Source organism: Poecilia reticulata, linkage group LG2, assembly GCF_000633615.1.
Source record: "Poecilia reticulata strain Guanapo linkage group LG2, Guppy_female_1.0+MT, whole genome shotgun sequence".
NCBI lineage: Eukaryota > Metazoa > Chordata > Actinopteri > Cyprinodontiformes > Poeciliidae > Poecilia > Poecilia reticulata.
The window spans coordinates 39,835,609-39,850,529 of record NC_024332.1 but is presented as its reverse complement, the minus strand read 5'-3'; the positions used below and the strand labels follow the sequence as shown (position 1 = coordinate 39,850,529).

The 14,921-nt window shown below is 36.5% G+C and overlaps 1 protein-coding gene across 1 annotated transcript in view; it reads left to right on the top strand.

Moving 5' to 3' along the window:
* The window catches only part of LOC103460319 (transmembrane protein 163-like), a 50,828-nt gene that overhangs the window by 9,508 nt on the left and 26,399 nt on the right, over nucleotides 1-14,921 (top strand). The window lies entirely within an intron of this gene.

Genomic DNA, 14,921 nt, shown 5'->3' with positions numbered 1-14,921 from the left:
TTAGTCTCGTCTTTTGTAAAATCTTGCTTTGTTTTGGTCTTGAGTACAACACCAGTGTAAGATGGTGTGTGTGTGTTGGTGGGTGTGTATGTGTGTGTGTGTTATAAGAGCGTATGACAGCAAAGAGCATGTGCTTTTTGTCGCATTGATGCAATGAAAGTCAGCTGTTGACAAAATACTAAATTAATGAATTTTATCCATCTTTAAGCTGATATATGCCAAGGCGGAAAACATGAGATAAAATTTCACACGTTTGTTACAAAACAGTAGAAAGAAAAACATTAGCTCAGTTCTGTCTCAGGCAGTTCTGCTGGAGGAAACTGAAATTTTAAGCAAAATGTTAAACTACAGCCTGAAAACAAATCAAGATTTTCCTACCACAAAAAAAGGTTACAGTGAGTTCTTTCTTTTTCCCTTTTTAGTTCTACTTTTAATTGTAATTTGATCTGATCAAAGAATTGTTTGATACTTGAAAAATATCTCACTAACCCTACCGAGTCTTTAATCTATTGTGCATATAGATTCTTTTGTGTCTCTTCCTCATATTCTTCCACACAGAGCTGAGTTTTGCTTTAGGAGATTTTTTGCTCTGCATATATTGCACAGTAACTCATTGATCATATGGATGTTGTGACAGGATGCAGCAGTAATTTCAACATATTCAGTTGCCTTGTGATGTCCAGAGCACAAGGAAAGAAATGCAACTTTGTAGTCATGGGTAAGAATCATGACAAGACATWAGAGGAAATAGAGGATCTGAATCTAAGAGAAGGGTGAGACTGAGAGGGTRCCCGATTTTAAATAGATTTTAAATCTGGGTACATTTAACAAAACARCATTAAAATTCTTCTTAGATTCACTATTGGCTGATTCAGCCCAACACTGCCTTTATTTGAATATTTTAAGTGAAAGAGAAAGTCTGTATCTGGGATAGTTTTAAATAAGAGAATGTTCTATGAATAAGGATGCATAAGACATGAAATAACACTTGCAAAACTACTCAGAGGTGCTGTTGAAAGGCAGAACCTTGACTCAGACAATGAGAAATTATACAAGTTTTTTTTTACAGGAATAAATACAGAATTTATAAGCTTCTGAAACACATGCAATTATCCAAGTTCCTCCTTTGAACAGTATTTATTTAATWTTTTTAGCTCTAGGTTGTTTGCTTGTGCAAATTTATGTGGCTCTCAATGGACCTAAGCTGTGTTTGCACGTGTAAACTAAAGACTGTGGTCTGCAGGTTAACTCACATTACTTTTAAAGAAGTTTAAACTGCATCAGRYTGAATTAATGTTTATAAATTGAACAGTTTCCAAATTTTAACAAACTTAAGGAGATTTCTTTATATTCCTTAGAATTAAAAATTTCTTGTCAAAACAATACAAACTACATATTACATATTACTACTTAAAAAAGGAACTATATGATTACAAAGGAACAAACACTTAACAGCACTAATTAAACCTGAGGATTACCATGAGTTTCTCAGAAAARCACTTCAGTCTTTGAAATGACAAGATCATTTTCAAATTTCAATGGGTTTTCTGGTCATCAGGGAAATATGGWGAGGTCTTRCTCCGTATAGACTCATRTTTATTCCTTATAGTAGGCAATGGCTAGATCATCGAACATKTCTTTAATGTTTCAGATATTCACATTTAGTTCCAAGGTGGGTACAAATGGTTGCATTATTGTTATTTTTCTGCCTAAATAAGTCGTGTATGAGATGGTGCTTGGCAACATGATCAAAACCCCAAGGAGAGCTCTTTCCAAAGACACTGATGCAGACAGACAKACCTTAGAAGGACATGAAAAGGAAGCAGACAGGAAAACAGAGAAAGAGAATGAATGGAGGTGTAAATATGCCCTCAACGAGTCACAACTGCAGAGCTGAAAGGACGAGACGGGGCATCGAGTGAGTCAAGTAAAATATTAATCCCACTCTTTCTTGTTCTGTTGCCACACTGCATGGAGTTGAAGAGACGCTGTTCATGTGCAGAACAGAGGGAAAGAAGAATGTGGGAGCTGGCAGAGTGAGAGACAGATGGATGTAAAGGAGGAGAGAAGCRCTGAAAGGTACCATTACACCAGAGGACGAGGCAGGACAGGGCAGGATGAGTCCTGGCACGCGGCATCAGGGACTTAGTGATGGCTCAACTTTAAAGAACACCAGCATTCTGTTTCCTCCTGCTTCTGCCCCAGTTTCCTTTTGCCTTTGAGTCTCTCCATCTTCCATCTTTCCATCCTTTTTAATTATTTCCCCATTTTCAACTTTCTTGCCTGTTTTCCCATGTGTTTTCTCCTTCTTCCCTCCTGCGTTTCAGTAAGCTCACATTCAAAAAACTAAAAATTGATTCCCATAAGCTGTCCTATGTGATATGTACATCTTATCCTCTTTGCCTCAAGTAGACAGGTTTTAATAAAAGCAGGTTAAGTGTCACGGTCTCCTTATATTTACGATTCTGTTTTTGCCAGTCTTTTTTTATGATTCTCTCTCTTCCTCTCTCTTTTCTGTCTGCCTCAGAGGAAACCTGCAGACTCTCAGCTGCTCTGTAACCTTTAGCAGGATTTTAAGAATTCAGAAGGGAGGCGGGGTCAAGCCGGTCCTCCTCTGCTCCACTTTCGGATGTGTTGAGTGTCTCGGTCATGAATGGCTGCTCTGTGTTAGCTTGCGACCTTTGTGAACGAGCTGTCCTTTGTGGTTCACCTGTAAAAGTGGTACAAGTTTGTTAAAGCTTATCTCGGGCTCAGGCTGGGACTCAACATACATCTTGTTAAGAGCTGTGTTGTGGTTTTTCACAGGGGTAGAACTGGGAAATGTCTTATGGGGAATATATTTCACTTCAGAAATGTAATAGTTGTGTCAAGTGACGACATGTAGACTTCACCATTYAAAATAASCCCAACATGTTTATTTAGTACACCTTCTAATAAGAAAATTGTTTGACCTCTTTTTGTCTTCACAATTGACTTAAATTGTTGATTTAAAAAGGTGTTTGAAATATTCTGTAAAGATTTTGGTTGATATTGGCACGCATCAGCCTCTAAGATATTAAGATATGAGATATGAATCCCCAATTCCACCACACCCTAACGGTGCTCCACTTGATTGAAATCTGGTGACTACCGAGACCATCAAGCTGCACTGAACTCATTGTCTTGTCTTATTGGTGGAAGTAACCATCAGAAAATGTTTAAACTTTGGTTTTAAAGGAGTGGACATAGTCAGCAACAATACTTGGTTACACTGCTGTATTAATCAAAGCTCTTTGGATTAATGGAGGCAAGGTTTCTTGGCAGCTCAAACCAATAAACTYAAACTGCTGTTATAAGACAGAATAACCCCATTCTTTAATGGTTTTTATGTTACATTCTAATTCTAATTCTAATTCTGATCCTATACCATATGAATGTTGCAACCCATCAGTTTCTCTACTATTTTGGAGAGCCTGTGTGAACAGACTCAGTTTCCTGACCCTATCTGTCAAGAATTAGGCAAGATATTTTGCTTGCCTTGGTTGTTTGAGCAAATGCTTTTCTATYGTCTTGAATCAGTCTGTGCAACRTTCTTCGACCTTTGATATCAACAATGCATTTTTGTTCACACAAAGGCTGCTCATTTTACCTTTGTCAGATCATTCTCTGTAACTGACAGAGATGGTTGTGTTCGAAAAATCCCAGAAGATCAGCAGTGTCTGAAAAACTCACACCAGCCTATCTGGGATAAACAGTCGTGAGGAAGAAATCTCTTTTCTTCCTCGTTCTGAGTCTGAGCTTAGAGATCTACMGATTGTCTTCACTAAGTCTAGATGTATAAATGCTCTGAGTTGCTTCCACGTGGTTGAATGATTCCCTTTTTGTGTTAACAAGTGACTTTCTTAAGAAGGAGAATAGAGAAAGAGACCAGTGAATGTAAGTTCAGTTAAGCACATCAGCATTAACAAAACAAATTGGTTTGGAAAAAGCATTGCCTTCTTAGAGCAGCAAGCAGCCGTGGGAGGGAAAAGATCCTGCTGAACAAGAAGAGACCTTGAGCAGAACAACTCAGAATCAAACCTTATTGACTTGGTTCTAGGAGACAAGACAGAAAAACTGAGAAACTACACCTACCAAGAGACAGATGTAAAGGCAAAGTTTTTTGAAATATCAGTTCATCACTACATCAATAGTTATGAGAGAATAGATTAGGTCAATGCCTGTCATTTAGCTGGGCATGTCAGTAGAATTAGACCTGTGGCTTATTGGGATCTGGATTAGCAACAGTGTACTTGAAGGATCTGATTTTAGAAACTCACTGAACGACACTGCAGTCTGAAATCAAAGAGTACTACTGGGAATATATGGAACAGTAAGTTTTGGTATTAAAACCCATACATCTAAGGAAAAATATTTAAGTTACATCAAAACTTMTACAATTAATTCTTGTAGAGCACTTGCTGCAGCATTTTGGCTAGTTAAAAGCATTTTGTGGGATGTCCAGATAAGGTAGATAAGAAGTAACAGGAAATAAGGAAAGAAATAATGCATGGAAAAGTTATTCTGTAACTGCCTAGAACAGTGKGTTTACCATTTTGACTGTATAACAAGRAGAAATTTGGTTATTGTYAGTGCTGTTTGWGCTTTTCTCTGAAAATCCTCATAGTATTTGAAAGTATTGAAAGTTTATTTATGATGGRAACCATTATTTTTTATATTTATGAAAAATAAACTAGAGAAGTTTTAGAGTTTAACATTGTTGSATAAACTATACATTATGAAAATYTTACTTGATTTTTTTCTTATCAGATYAGAGAGCAAGACATACGTTTCCTTCCAACCAATCAGAATGGAGAAATTTTGCTTTCTTTGATTCCCAAATTGCACAAAATAAATGTAGGATTTTATATATTTCARMTACAACTAAAAAAATAGATATTTGAAACACAGAMGACTGTACTACATATTTTCTGATAATTTGTGTTATTGCTCAGGAGCATGGGCACTTTAGTTCTGCAATGACCTACATAAAAAAAAAATTCCTCACATCTTAGATCATTGGCTCAGTTTTGGGGTGTTGTTTCAGMGTGATAATGCAAGGTGTGCTTGTATTTATGTTTACTTGCAAGGAAGCATCTGTAATATGCTTGGTAAGCAGACACTGGGAACGCTGTTCCATATTCAGAGCTGTGGATGAACTGCACTCCACCAGCATAGATTTTCACATTGAGGACTTAAGAGGAGCGGGCTATAGGTCTGCAGACTAACAGGCTGTCACTTGATCCATCGCCATCGTTGCCAGCAACGATTTGTTGTTTGAGCAGGGAGAAGATCGTGTGTTAAGGGAGAGGAAGGAATGGGGGATGTTGGCGAGAAGCAAAAAGCACACAGCAAGAAAAGGGGACAGAAAGGAGGATAAAAGGAAAGAGACAGCGAAACTGGAGGGAGTGGCAAAGAAGTGAACAGGAATATCTGCTGCAGTGAAGAAGTTTCCAGAACGTAAACAAGGATGAAAGTGATAAAAGCGAAGGAATGCAGATTTCTATCCTCTGATTCTTTTTTCTGCTTCTCGTCCTTCATTAAATGCCTCGTTCTTCCCGTCTGTGCAGCAAGGATGCAATTACAAGTTTAACCCAGATACATAAAATAAAAGCCTCTAGATCGTTATAAATAAACCATGTTTTTTAAAAATATCTGCGTGGCACAACTTTATAGACTGGGTTACGACAGGACCTGTGACGAATAAGCTGCGTAATGCAACTGTCACACAATAACTGGCATGGTTACATGTGCTAAGATGAAAAGAGTCAAAGCTTTGTTTGGCTTAAAATGCAGAAAGAATGCTTTTAAGTGATAATCTGTGGTTGTCAGTGTTACTTCATGCACTAAGAGTACATGCCRAAGGATAAAACTATACTTTATTTTAGGCAAATTCCATTGTATATCTAAACTATTTCCACATTTTCAACCTAAATTTRGCCAACAACAGTTCCCATTTCATCTAAACTCTTTAGATTTTTCAGAAAATCTACTTTTTAATTTCCCCAGTGTGCACATTAGAGGTTACACACATTGCAATTTGGTGGATAACTAAAAAATTGTAAGTTCTTTCATAAATGAAAAATAAAACTGCACAAGTYTGATTTAAATCAAGCTGAACTTGGGATGTGAAGCAGAGAAATTAAAARCCTRTCTGAGTCGTTTCGGTAATTCATTTGCAGCTTCTTCATCTTTAATCTCATGTCTTATCATTAAAACTTAGCCTCTTATTTGCATAAAAAACTTGCTGCAGAGATCAGAAAGGTCATTGATAGCTGAATGAAATCTTTGCAAGGGGAAATGAATTGAAGCGTAAAAAGTGTTGCCCCTCAGGAACATTTAGTTGGATCATAAGACCAAAGCCAGAACTGAATCTGAAAGAGCTCCACTGTTGTCCAAAAAGAATCACACAAGTGAGATGCCCTTTAGATTTCAGTCTGCATTCACCACGCTGGTGCCACTACGTATTGAAAAACACTCWTTTTTTTTAATGTTCTGTTACACAGCATGCATGWCTTCATGTTGCATAAACTTACAGGAAATACTTGATAACTACCTCATGTTTTGAGTTTTTTGTGGGTTTATTACGACTTATTAAAACAAAATGTGAGTCCTAGCACTTCTTGCTTTAGGTTGGTGCTTACTAAGAGAAGATCTAACTCTGCCAGGTTACAGAATTAATATTCTTCCTGTTGTGGCTTTTACAGCTTAATAAAAATACCGCAGCATAATCTGCATATCRGAATTCAGACAGAATCATYAAAGTTGTCTTGTTTCTCATTTGCTGCATTCATRAAGRTGCAGAGAAAACTTGTGACGAATCACAGCAGGGCAACGTGTACACAAACAAGATGTTTGCATTTCAGTTGTTGTACAGTATCTGTCTTCTGTCTGCAAGCCATTCATCATATCCGGGCAGTCACTGCAGAAACAGTCTCTCTCCTCCCTTTGCATCCTGCTCCAGTTCTGCCTCTCTGCAGTTTACTCCCTCAGTCCCTCGTCCACACCTACTTCTCCACCTAGACCTCCTCCGTCTTCAGATTCCTTGCACTGTGTTCCATTTYTTGGCCCCCTCCAAACCAAAAAAAAAAAGAGAGAAAAACATGTCTGCCTTTGTTTTTTCCTTGCAAGAAAACAGAAATAATTTWTTTATTCCGTTGTTTTTYCTTCACCCAATATTTGCAGTCTGCTTTTTTAATACCAAGCTGCCAGCAGGGAGAAAAATCTGGTCTTGTATTCAATAGTTCCAGTCGTAGTTTATATATTTAGCCTTGTTTTGTTAGCCTGAAGTACATTTCTTCCCATTTCAATCACTAAGGAACAAACAGACATATTTTTAAGTTCATATGAAGARGCTACACATGCAGTGTCTTTTCTTTTTTTTTTAGCATTTACACAACTCCCTCTTGTTTTGGATGTAATCATCACCATTTCCTGACATCAGCTCAGAAAAAAACACACCAAAGGTTTTCAGTGAGGTTAAGATTTTGGCAGACTCTAGACTAAGAATGTTCTCATATTTGACCCACAATGCCATGAAACACAGAGATCATCATAAAATTGTTCCTCGATTGTTGAAACAAGTTTCTCCTGGGGATTATTTTGATCTTCCTATTTATTTAACAATTTTCTTGGAAATAACTGTGAGGAAGATTCATCAAAGAAATGAACGTTTGCAGTTTTCTGATGTCCGTCTTTTTTGCTGCCCTTATTGTCGCAAGACAGTTATGCGTGATGATGAATTCACACCAACCTCTTGCCAGAGCTGAACAATGTGTACATTTGATTATGTGAACTAACTTAACTTTTAGGGATGAAGACAGTACTTGCACTCATCTGAAGCCTTCTTTACTGTTACTAAACATTTAGCTGTGAAATTCTTGATAARAAAAAAAAAACATCTAAGGAATAAYTAATGCTTATGCTAATTCTGGAGAAGCTGCAGAAATCTACAGCGCAGGTGGAAGACTATCATCTAGACAGCAATCAATTTTCTAAGAAAGTCACAAGAAGTCCTGTGGAAAGTGGTCTAGTCACACAATATAAATATATTTTTTAATTGACAGTTTTTTTTTTTTTTTGCTTTGCAATTTCTTTTGAGTTAAAACAGTCAKATTTGAAGTTATTGATTGGGCCAGGCGATCATCATGTGGCAAACTCCTTTTTTTGCCACCTAACCATCTACAGCATCCTGTTTATGAAGCTGTTTTTCATGCAGTCTTCTTCAGCGTGCTTTTGCATACATCAGAAGCATACAAAGTGTGAAATTGCCAGRAAAAATTGAACTGATCAGGATAAACAGTAGTTGGATCAACAAATGGAGTGTTAAGAAGCGTGCATATTCAACGGGCTTGTAAATACACAAGTGAGATGTTTGCATAAATGTCTTTGTCCCTGATGATATATGTTACRGCGATTTATTGGGGAATAGTTTTACATCAGGCTAAAAATCTTWGRAAAYGTGTGTGTTGACAAGACTGTAAATAAACCCTCCCTCTCTGTTCMTATCTGTTGGTGGTGGAGAGGTGTAAATTAGCTCTATTTGCACTTCTGCACTATTTATRTTTGATGTGAGATTTATATTATGCCTGGCTAGGTGGCCACAGCCAAGGCAGTTGCATATCATTAGAGAAAAGCAGCCAAACCAGCAGTTTTCCTTTGATTATCACTGTTAAGCTCAGATGTAATTTGAGCTTCCGGTCCATTTCCAGCTGCAACTGCTGGAAGAGAAGTCTATTATTACGATAACAGACGTCTCAATTGCTATTATCAAATGACCTTTGACTTTGCGCCATGTAATTTCCCAATTAATGTCTACTTTCTTGACATGAGTTGAACCCATACAAACCTTAAGCTGGTTAAATCATAGAAAGGCTAGCTGTTCTGCACACAGCTTTTCTTATTCTTCCCAGCTCCATTATGCTCCCAAGTAGAAGCCTTGTGATTCCTTGGATGGTCGACATTCTTCAGCCATCTCAACTTAAACAATGCTCAAGTGAGCAGACTGGCTGTCTCGATGAATTTAATCGTGTTAAATGTAAGCCGCTCCATTCTTTGTGTCGTTTGTGTATTGTGTGGTGAGCCGGAGAATGATCTTTTTAACAAGCTCACGATTTGACAGCGTGTGCTGAGACTGTATTTATCGTTTATCAGCAATTAAATGACGAATTGTAGGGAGTCTGTGTGAGTCTCACTGGCATCCAAGACATAGTGCTTCACTGTGTAGCWTCTTAAGACTGACAGAATGGGGACAAGGGTACTTTGACTTCTCAGGAAAAGAGTGGGGCAACTGACGTGTTAGCTGTGCTGCACATCCTTCAGTCTCAGTGAGGTAAAAAATAAATGATCTTAACTTTGCGTCTTCAGYCGCATTACATTGAAGCATAGCAATGCTCTCAAGGCCAAGTTTATAGAAATAAAAAATAAAATGTCATGTGCACCTGTTGCAAATGGTTGCACACATTATTTTGTGAATAAATCTGGTCCCTYTATAATAACACAAGAGTTCTGCAGACTTTTCAATAATGTTGCTTGTAAGAACGTAGAAAACAGTCATAAAATTTTACGAAGTTCAAAGCAAAACATTGAGGTTACATAGCAAGAAAACACCTTTTATAAGTTTTTACCGTACACAACTAACAGCATGAAAATACATCATAAACTGAAATATCAACGTTCTTTCCCAACAAAGATGTTAGCCTTGCACTTTAGCAAACTGTTGCAAATAATTTCGGTTCCTATTGGGTCAAAAATATTTCTCTCAGTTAAAAAAAAAGCATTAAAAAAAACCTAAATAAAAGAGACTCACAAGCATAGTTATAATATGTTTGTATGATTTGACTGCATTCATTTCTTTGTACAGTGCCTTGAGACAAAAAAATAAAATAAATTGAATTGAATGATGAGAGGGCATTATATTCATTGTGAACCTTAAAGCTTCCTTGTATCTACTAACCAACATCAAGGTTGATTCATATTGAGTAGCCAATTCTTGAATGTCAGTGTTAAAGTCTTATTAACATGTAAAATGGGTTTTAAATGCAACAGCAAACTTTACCTAACTGTTCAAAGACATCATATTTCTCATGGGTTGTTTATGGTCAGGTCTAGAGCAATTTTCACTTGACATATTACACTATATTATGTTGTCTAATATATATATATATGTGCAGTTATTTTATTCATGACAGCCACTGAACTCTGCRCCCAATATACTCTTAATTTAAAAAAATCCCTCCCTCCGCTTATTAAAAACTAAGTTAGCCATTTCTTAATGTCAATATGGCTTAATTAGTTGGCTTAACCAGTCAGATCAGTGAGCTGAGGGTCTAAAAGAAAACAGTTTAATTAAGTGGGTTTTCAACACAGATACTACAGTTTTTCTTACACTAAGATTTCTAGTTGTACTTTCTAGCTTCATGATTTCCATCCTAATACAACGATGCAGTTTCAGTAAGACCAACATAAATGCTTCAAAATTCCAAAGAAAGTGTCACTGCATTTGCAGAACAKATGTTTTGCCAGGTTCCTGAACTCTCCTTAGAGAGTTCTAGAGGAATTAAATGAATTGTTAAACTGGAGGGTCATTTTATCCTAAAGTTCAAGTATTCAGCCAAGATCAATTGGTCAATCTGGAGTGCGAGAGAACATCCTGGTGCAAATAACAAGGTAATGTCATTATGATAGGTTATCAAGACAGCTGCAGGGAAAAGCCTTTAGTTCACTGGTTCTCAGGTTCTCAGTTCTTACTTCCCTGTATGTTTCAGCTTCCCTGCTGCCATAAATCTGACTGTAATGAATGGCTGACTAACAGGCTTCTGTAACACTTGATTGCATCCTGAATGGGTAAATCTTGTGTATCATTTAAATATTATGTGATTGATAAAGGACATGAGACTAGGATTGAGAATCACTGATTCTGCTGAGTTTTACAAGTTTGATAGGGTCAGAATCGCTTTCATATGGTTATTATGTTTTTCCAAATTTGCCAACATTTTCTCACATTTGCATAGTTAAGGTTGTGGAGATCGTAGGTCCTAATCTTGTGGAAAAGGGACATTAGAAATCAAAATTAACCATAGTTACAACATTATTCAGTTTTTTTATTTGGATATTATATAGGTATTTATTGAAATAAGAGTYGGAATCYGACTTATTCTCAATTACATGGTTAAGATATTCCRTTAATTTAAACATATGTAATTTAGTAGACACATATTTATAACATTTTATAAATAAATGTAATCCTATCTGTTGGAATATTTTGTCTAAGTAAAAAAAATAACTTTTTCTAATTCTACAAATTTCTAGTGTGAAAATTAGAAGTACAGMGTTTGCAGCGATCAAATCCAAGCATCATTGTAACTCTTTATTGACGGATCTGGGGTCTTGTTTAAATGTCTTGCACTTGTTAGATCCACRTCATGTTATCAGTGTCTGTCTTGCAGATCTGAAATATGCTGCATTTCTCTAGCTCAGCGCAGTGTGGCAATGAATGGCTTTGCGGGTATTCATGCTCTCTCTGATGCTCTGATGCAGTGAGGCTGTCCTCAGCATTCTTAGATTCTCACACCAGATGCTTCAGTCACATCTTTCCTCCYTTCTCCCCAACACCAAGAGGCGACGAACCAATTACGCACACAGAGGCAACGATGACTGATGAAAGATGACGATATAAATACATACATCTGAAAGCAATACAGTAAACAGGAAATTAAAGACTAATACCAATTAGGGGTTTAGTGTCTTATAGAGGCTCTCGTCATTAAAAGCACTCTGTCTCGGCCCTTGCTGCTGAGATATTATTATTCCAGAGCTGTTCTGGKGTAAATGAGGGGTCTGTGGGGGATTTGCTTTGTTTCTGTGCAAAGATTCGTGTTGGAATCCATTCCTTTGTTGTGGAAGCCATTTATAAAATTATTCTGAGGTTAAAGTAAATGTCCGCCTCATTATCATTACTATGTTTAGAGATTTAACTGGATCGCAGCTTTGCCTCTTTGTTTTTGTTTATCTTTGTTAGACCTATTATCTGGTTCCTGTATCAAAAGGCACATTTTATTCCTGAGATGTAAAGATTAGGCGTGAGAAAACCTTTAATACCTATGTGATCTCTGTAGTTGATTTCAGGTGACTGTGAAAGAAGTAAGACAATTTAGTCATTTAAAACAAAAAATCAAAACTGAATATCACATCTAATATGTAATACGTTTCATCTGGACTTTTATATCCAAAACCATTCAAGATAAAATTAATTTTGCTGCAGCTTTTTGGTGCTTATTAGRAACTAACGAGGGGTAGCATGTAAACAGTTAAATCTGAATCCATCTTTGCATCATATTTGTATATCATGTCTCTATATTCTTGGAATTAAAAAGTGGTTCCATGCTTGCGTAGATGTTTTGTCTTAAATCTATTTAAGGCCACTCTTTGTAAATGCGATGACTAATTTTGAATTGTATTTCATCTTTACTTTTAAAGGTATACGTGTTCTCTTCTGTTTTTATCCATATTGCATTTTAATTGATCTTTGATATCTGTGGTTTTATGATTTGCAAATTTATTTTTTTTTTTTTTAACCATTATTATGTTTTACCACAACCTTTCGGATGCATCTGTTTTACATGTGAAGCCTTTGAAGGAGYATTCATGCGAGTGAATACACACCTGTGTCGTCCTGTAAATGCCACTGATGTTCAGGGGATCCCATGTGTTCATACATGGTGTATTACACACACTCTGTTGTCAGTGGGACATCAGGGTGAAACAAAAGTAATGGAGCTGAAACACGTTGACATAAAAACATATGTGTCAGTTGTGTAATATTCTGGTTGTTTTCAGTCCTTTTAGATTAAAGTTGGCCCACTTAAAGTAGAGATTTGTCACATTATTTCAGAGTTTTGGTGTAAAGTTTAATGACTCCATGTTTTCTCAAGTGAAAAAGGAACATATCTCTGGACAATGTCTGCATTTACGTGGGAGCTATAGCCAACAATAATTTACCAAATAGACGTCGTTCATCCCATGAATTCAGCATCTAAAGCATATTTTGTTTATGGTTGGATTCAGTTTTAATCTCTGTTAAGGTATTTTGCCTGTCTCAGCATCGCTGCTCAGGCTGGATGGATTTCTGTTGAGGCTTCACGTCTCAGTAACCTTCTGATGTGACTTGTTTGTGGCAAGCTGTCAGGTTTACAACCCGGCTGTCTCATAGTTTAGACATGGTTAATGAACCAGGCTCACTATGGAAGCCATTTCAGTAATTCAAGTCTTGTTTTATGGTCCACCTTTGATTTTCTGCAGTACTTAATGTCRCTCCAGACCTAAGTCCAGTGATTTTATTGGCTTGAATTAAGCTGAAATAGACTTTACCATTCTACTCATCCTCAAAATCTGCTCAAATGTGCATACAGTAGGAGCCGTAATTGTTCATACACTTATAATACGTTTGGTCATTTAATTTATCGGAGGAGTTATTTTCAGGAGAAGACAGTATAACAAAAATACTGCAGTGGTTTTGACAGAAATTGAATGGATAAATTTGAATTTAAATTTGTAGACGGACAACAACACACATATATAATARTTAACTGATTACTAAATTAGTTGATGATTATTTCAATAATCAATTTATTACCATTAATCTGATTAATCATTACCCATCACTGGACATAAACATCTCACTTGAAATGTGTTTCTTATCTTCAATTAGTGCTTAAATTRAAAACTAGAGTTCCTAACTTAAAGTGAGGTCTAATTTTGCTTGTTGGTGGTGCAGTTTATGTTCTGCGAATTGTTTTGGGTTGCTTAGAATTGGCCAGGCTATTTTTGTCAGAGTGATGAGTTGCCTGCTGCATCCTAATAGAAGAAACCTCTGAAAGTGTCATAAGTCATTGCAAAAACAATAAACTATCGATTGTCTCCGCAGGGGAAAATATYTTCAAAACCTCTGCGGGCTGATGTAGGATTTTATGATGTTGCATTTTATTTTTAAGCAATATCCATCATAGGATCTATGTTCTGGGCATTTAAATTGTGCTATGCAAATCCCGAGCTCTAGTAGCTCATCAGTTCAGACTTTTAATGCGTTCAAAGAAGGAGTAATAAAGTCTTTTAGATGGAAGATGGAAGCATAACTCTGTAAGCTTCACTAATTGTACTTACATGGTGTATTTTGGAAGAACGTTACCGACATCTCTCCTTGTTTGCTTTTTTTGTTTGTTTCTTTTGGAAACCCTGCGCAGGCATTTTTCATCAGAAGTAATAGTGTGTTTTATCTGTGTATTTGCTTGGCTGTCAGGAACTCTCCATCTGCAGGGTAATTATAGTCCGGCCTCTCGAGGCAGCTTCGCACCATCTTTCGTCAGTCAGCAGCATCTCACTGTTTTTACTCCTCGCTGATGCGCCAAGGACGCGAGGTGCTGCAAATGTCTACTTCTAAATTACTCTGAAATTGTGTTGGGGTCTTTAATGCCAGTCACACTATGTGGTTTTATGTGTACACAGAAGGAATTGTTTATTAAAKTCAGGTGTTGATTAATTTATGACTGAAACAGAAGTTMTCTTTTTAAAGAAAACCCACAAGGGAAATCATATCATTGTGACTATTTAGTTTAAATTGTTGTAATGTGCAAAACTAAATACRTAAGGTAAATGTAGTTGATGTAATTGTGTAAGAGCCTTCTGTATTATCATACAGAAGCATAAATTATACTTTTTAAAACCAGCTAAATAAAATACACACTGAATCAGACACATAAGCCATCCATTTTTATTTATTTTTTGGTCAGTTTGTACTCAACAGTCTGTAATAACTTTAAAAACTTTATAATAGTTTGACCCACTATTACCTATCTTCAACAATATGTTTTAATAATTTAGAAATTTAACATTTATTTACTTTTTCA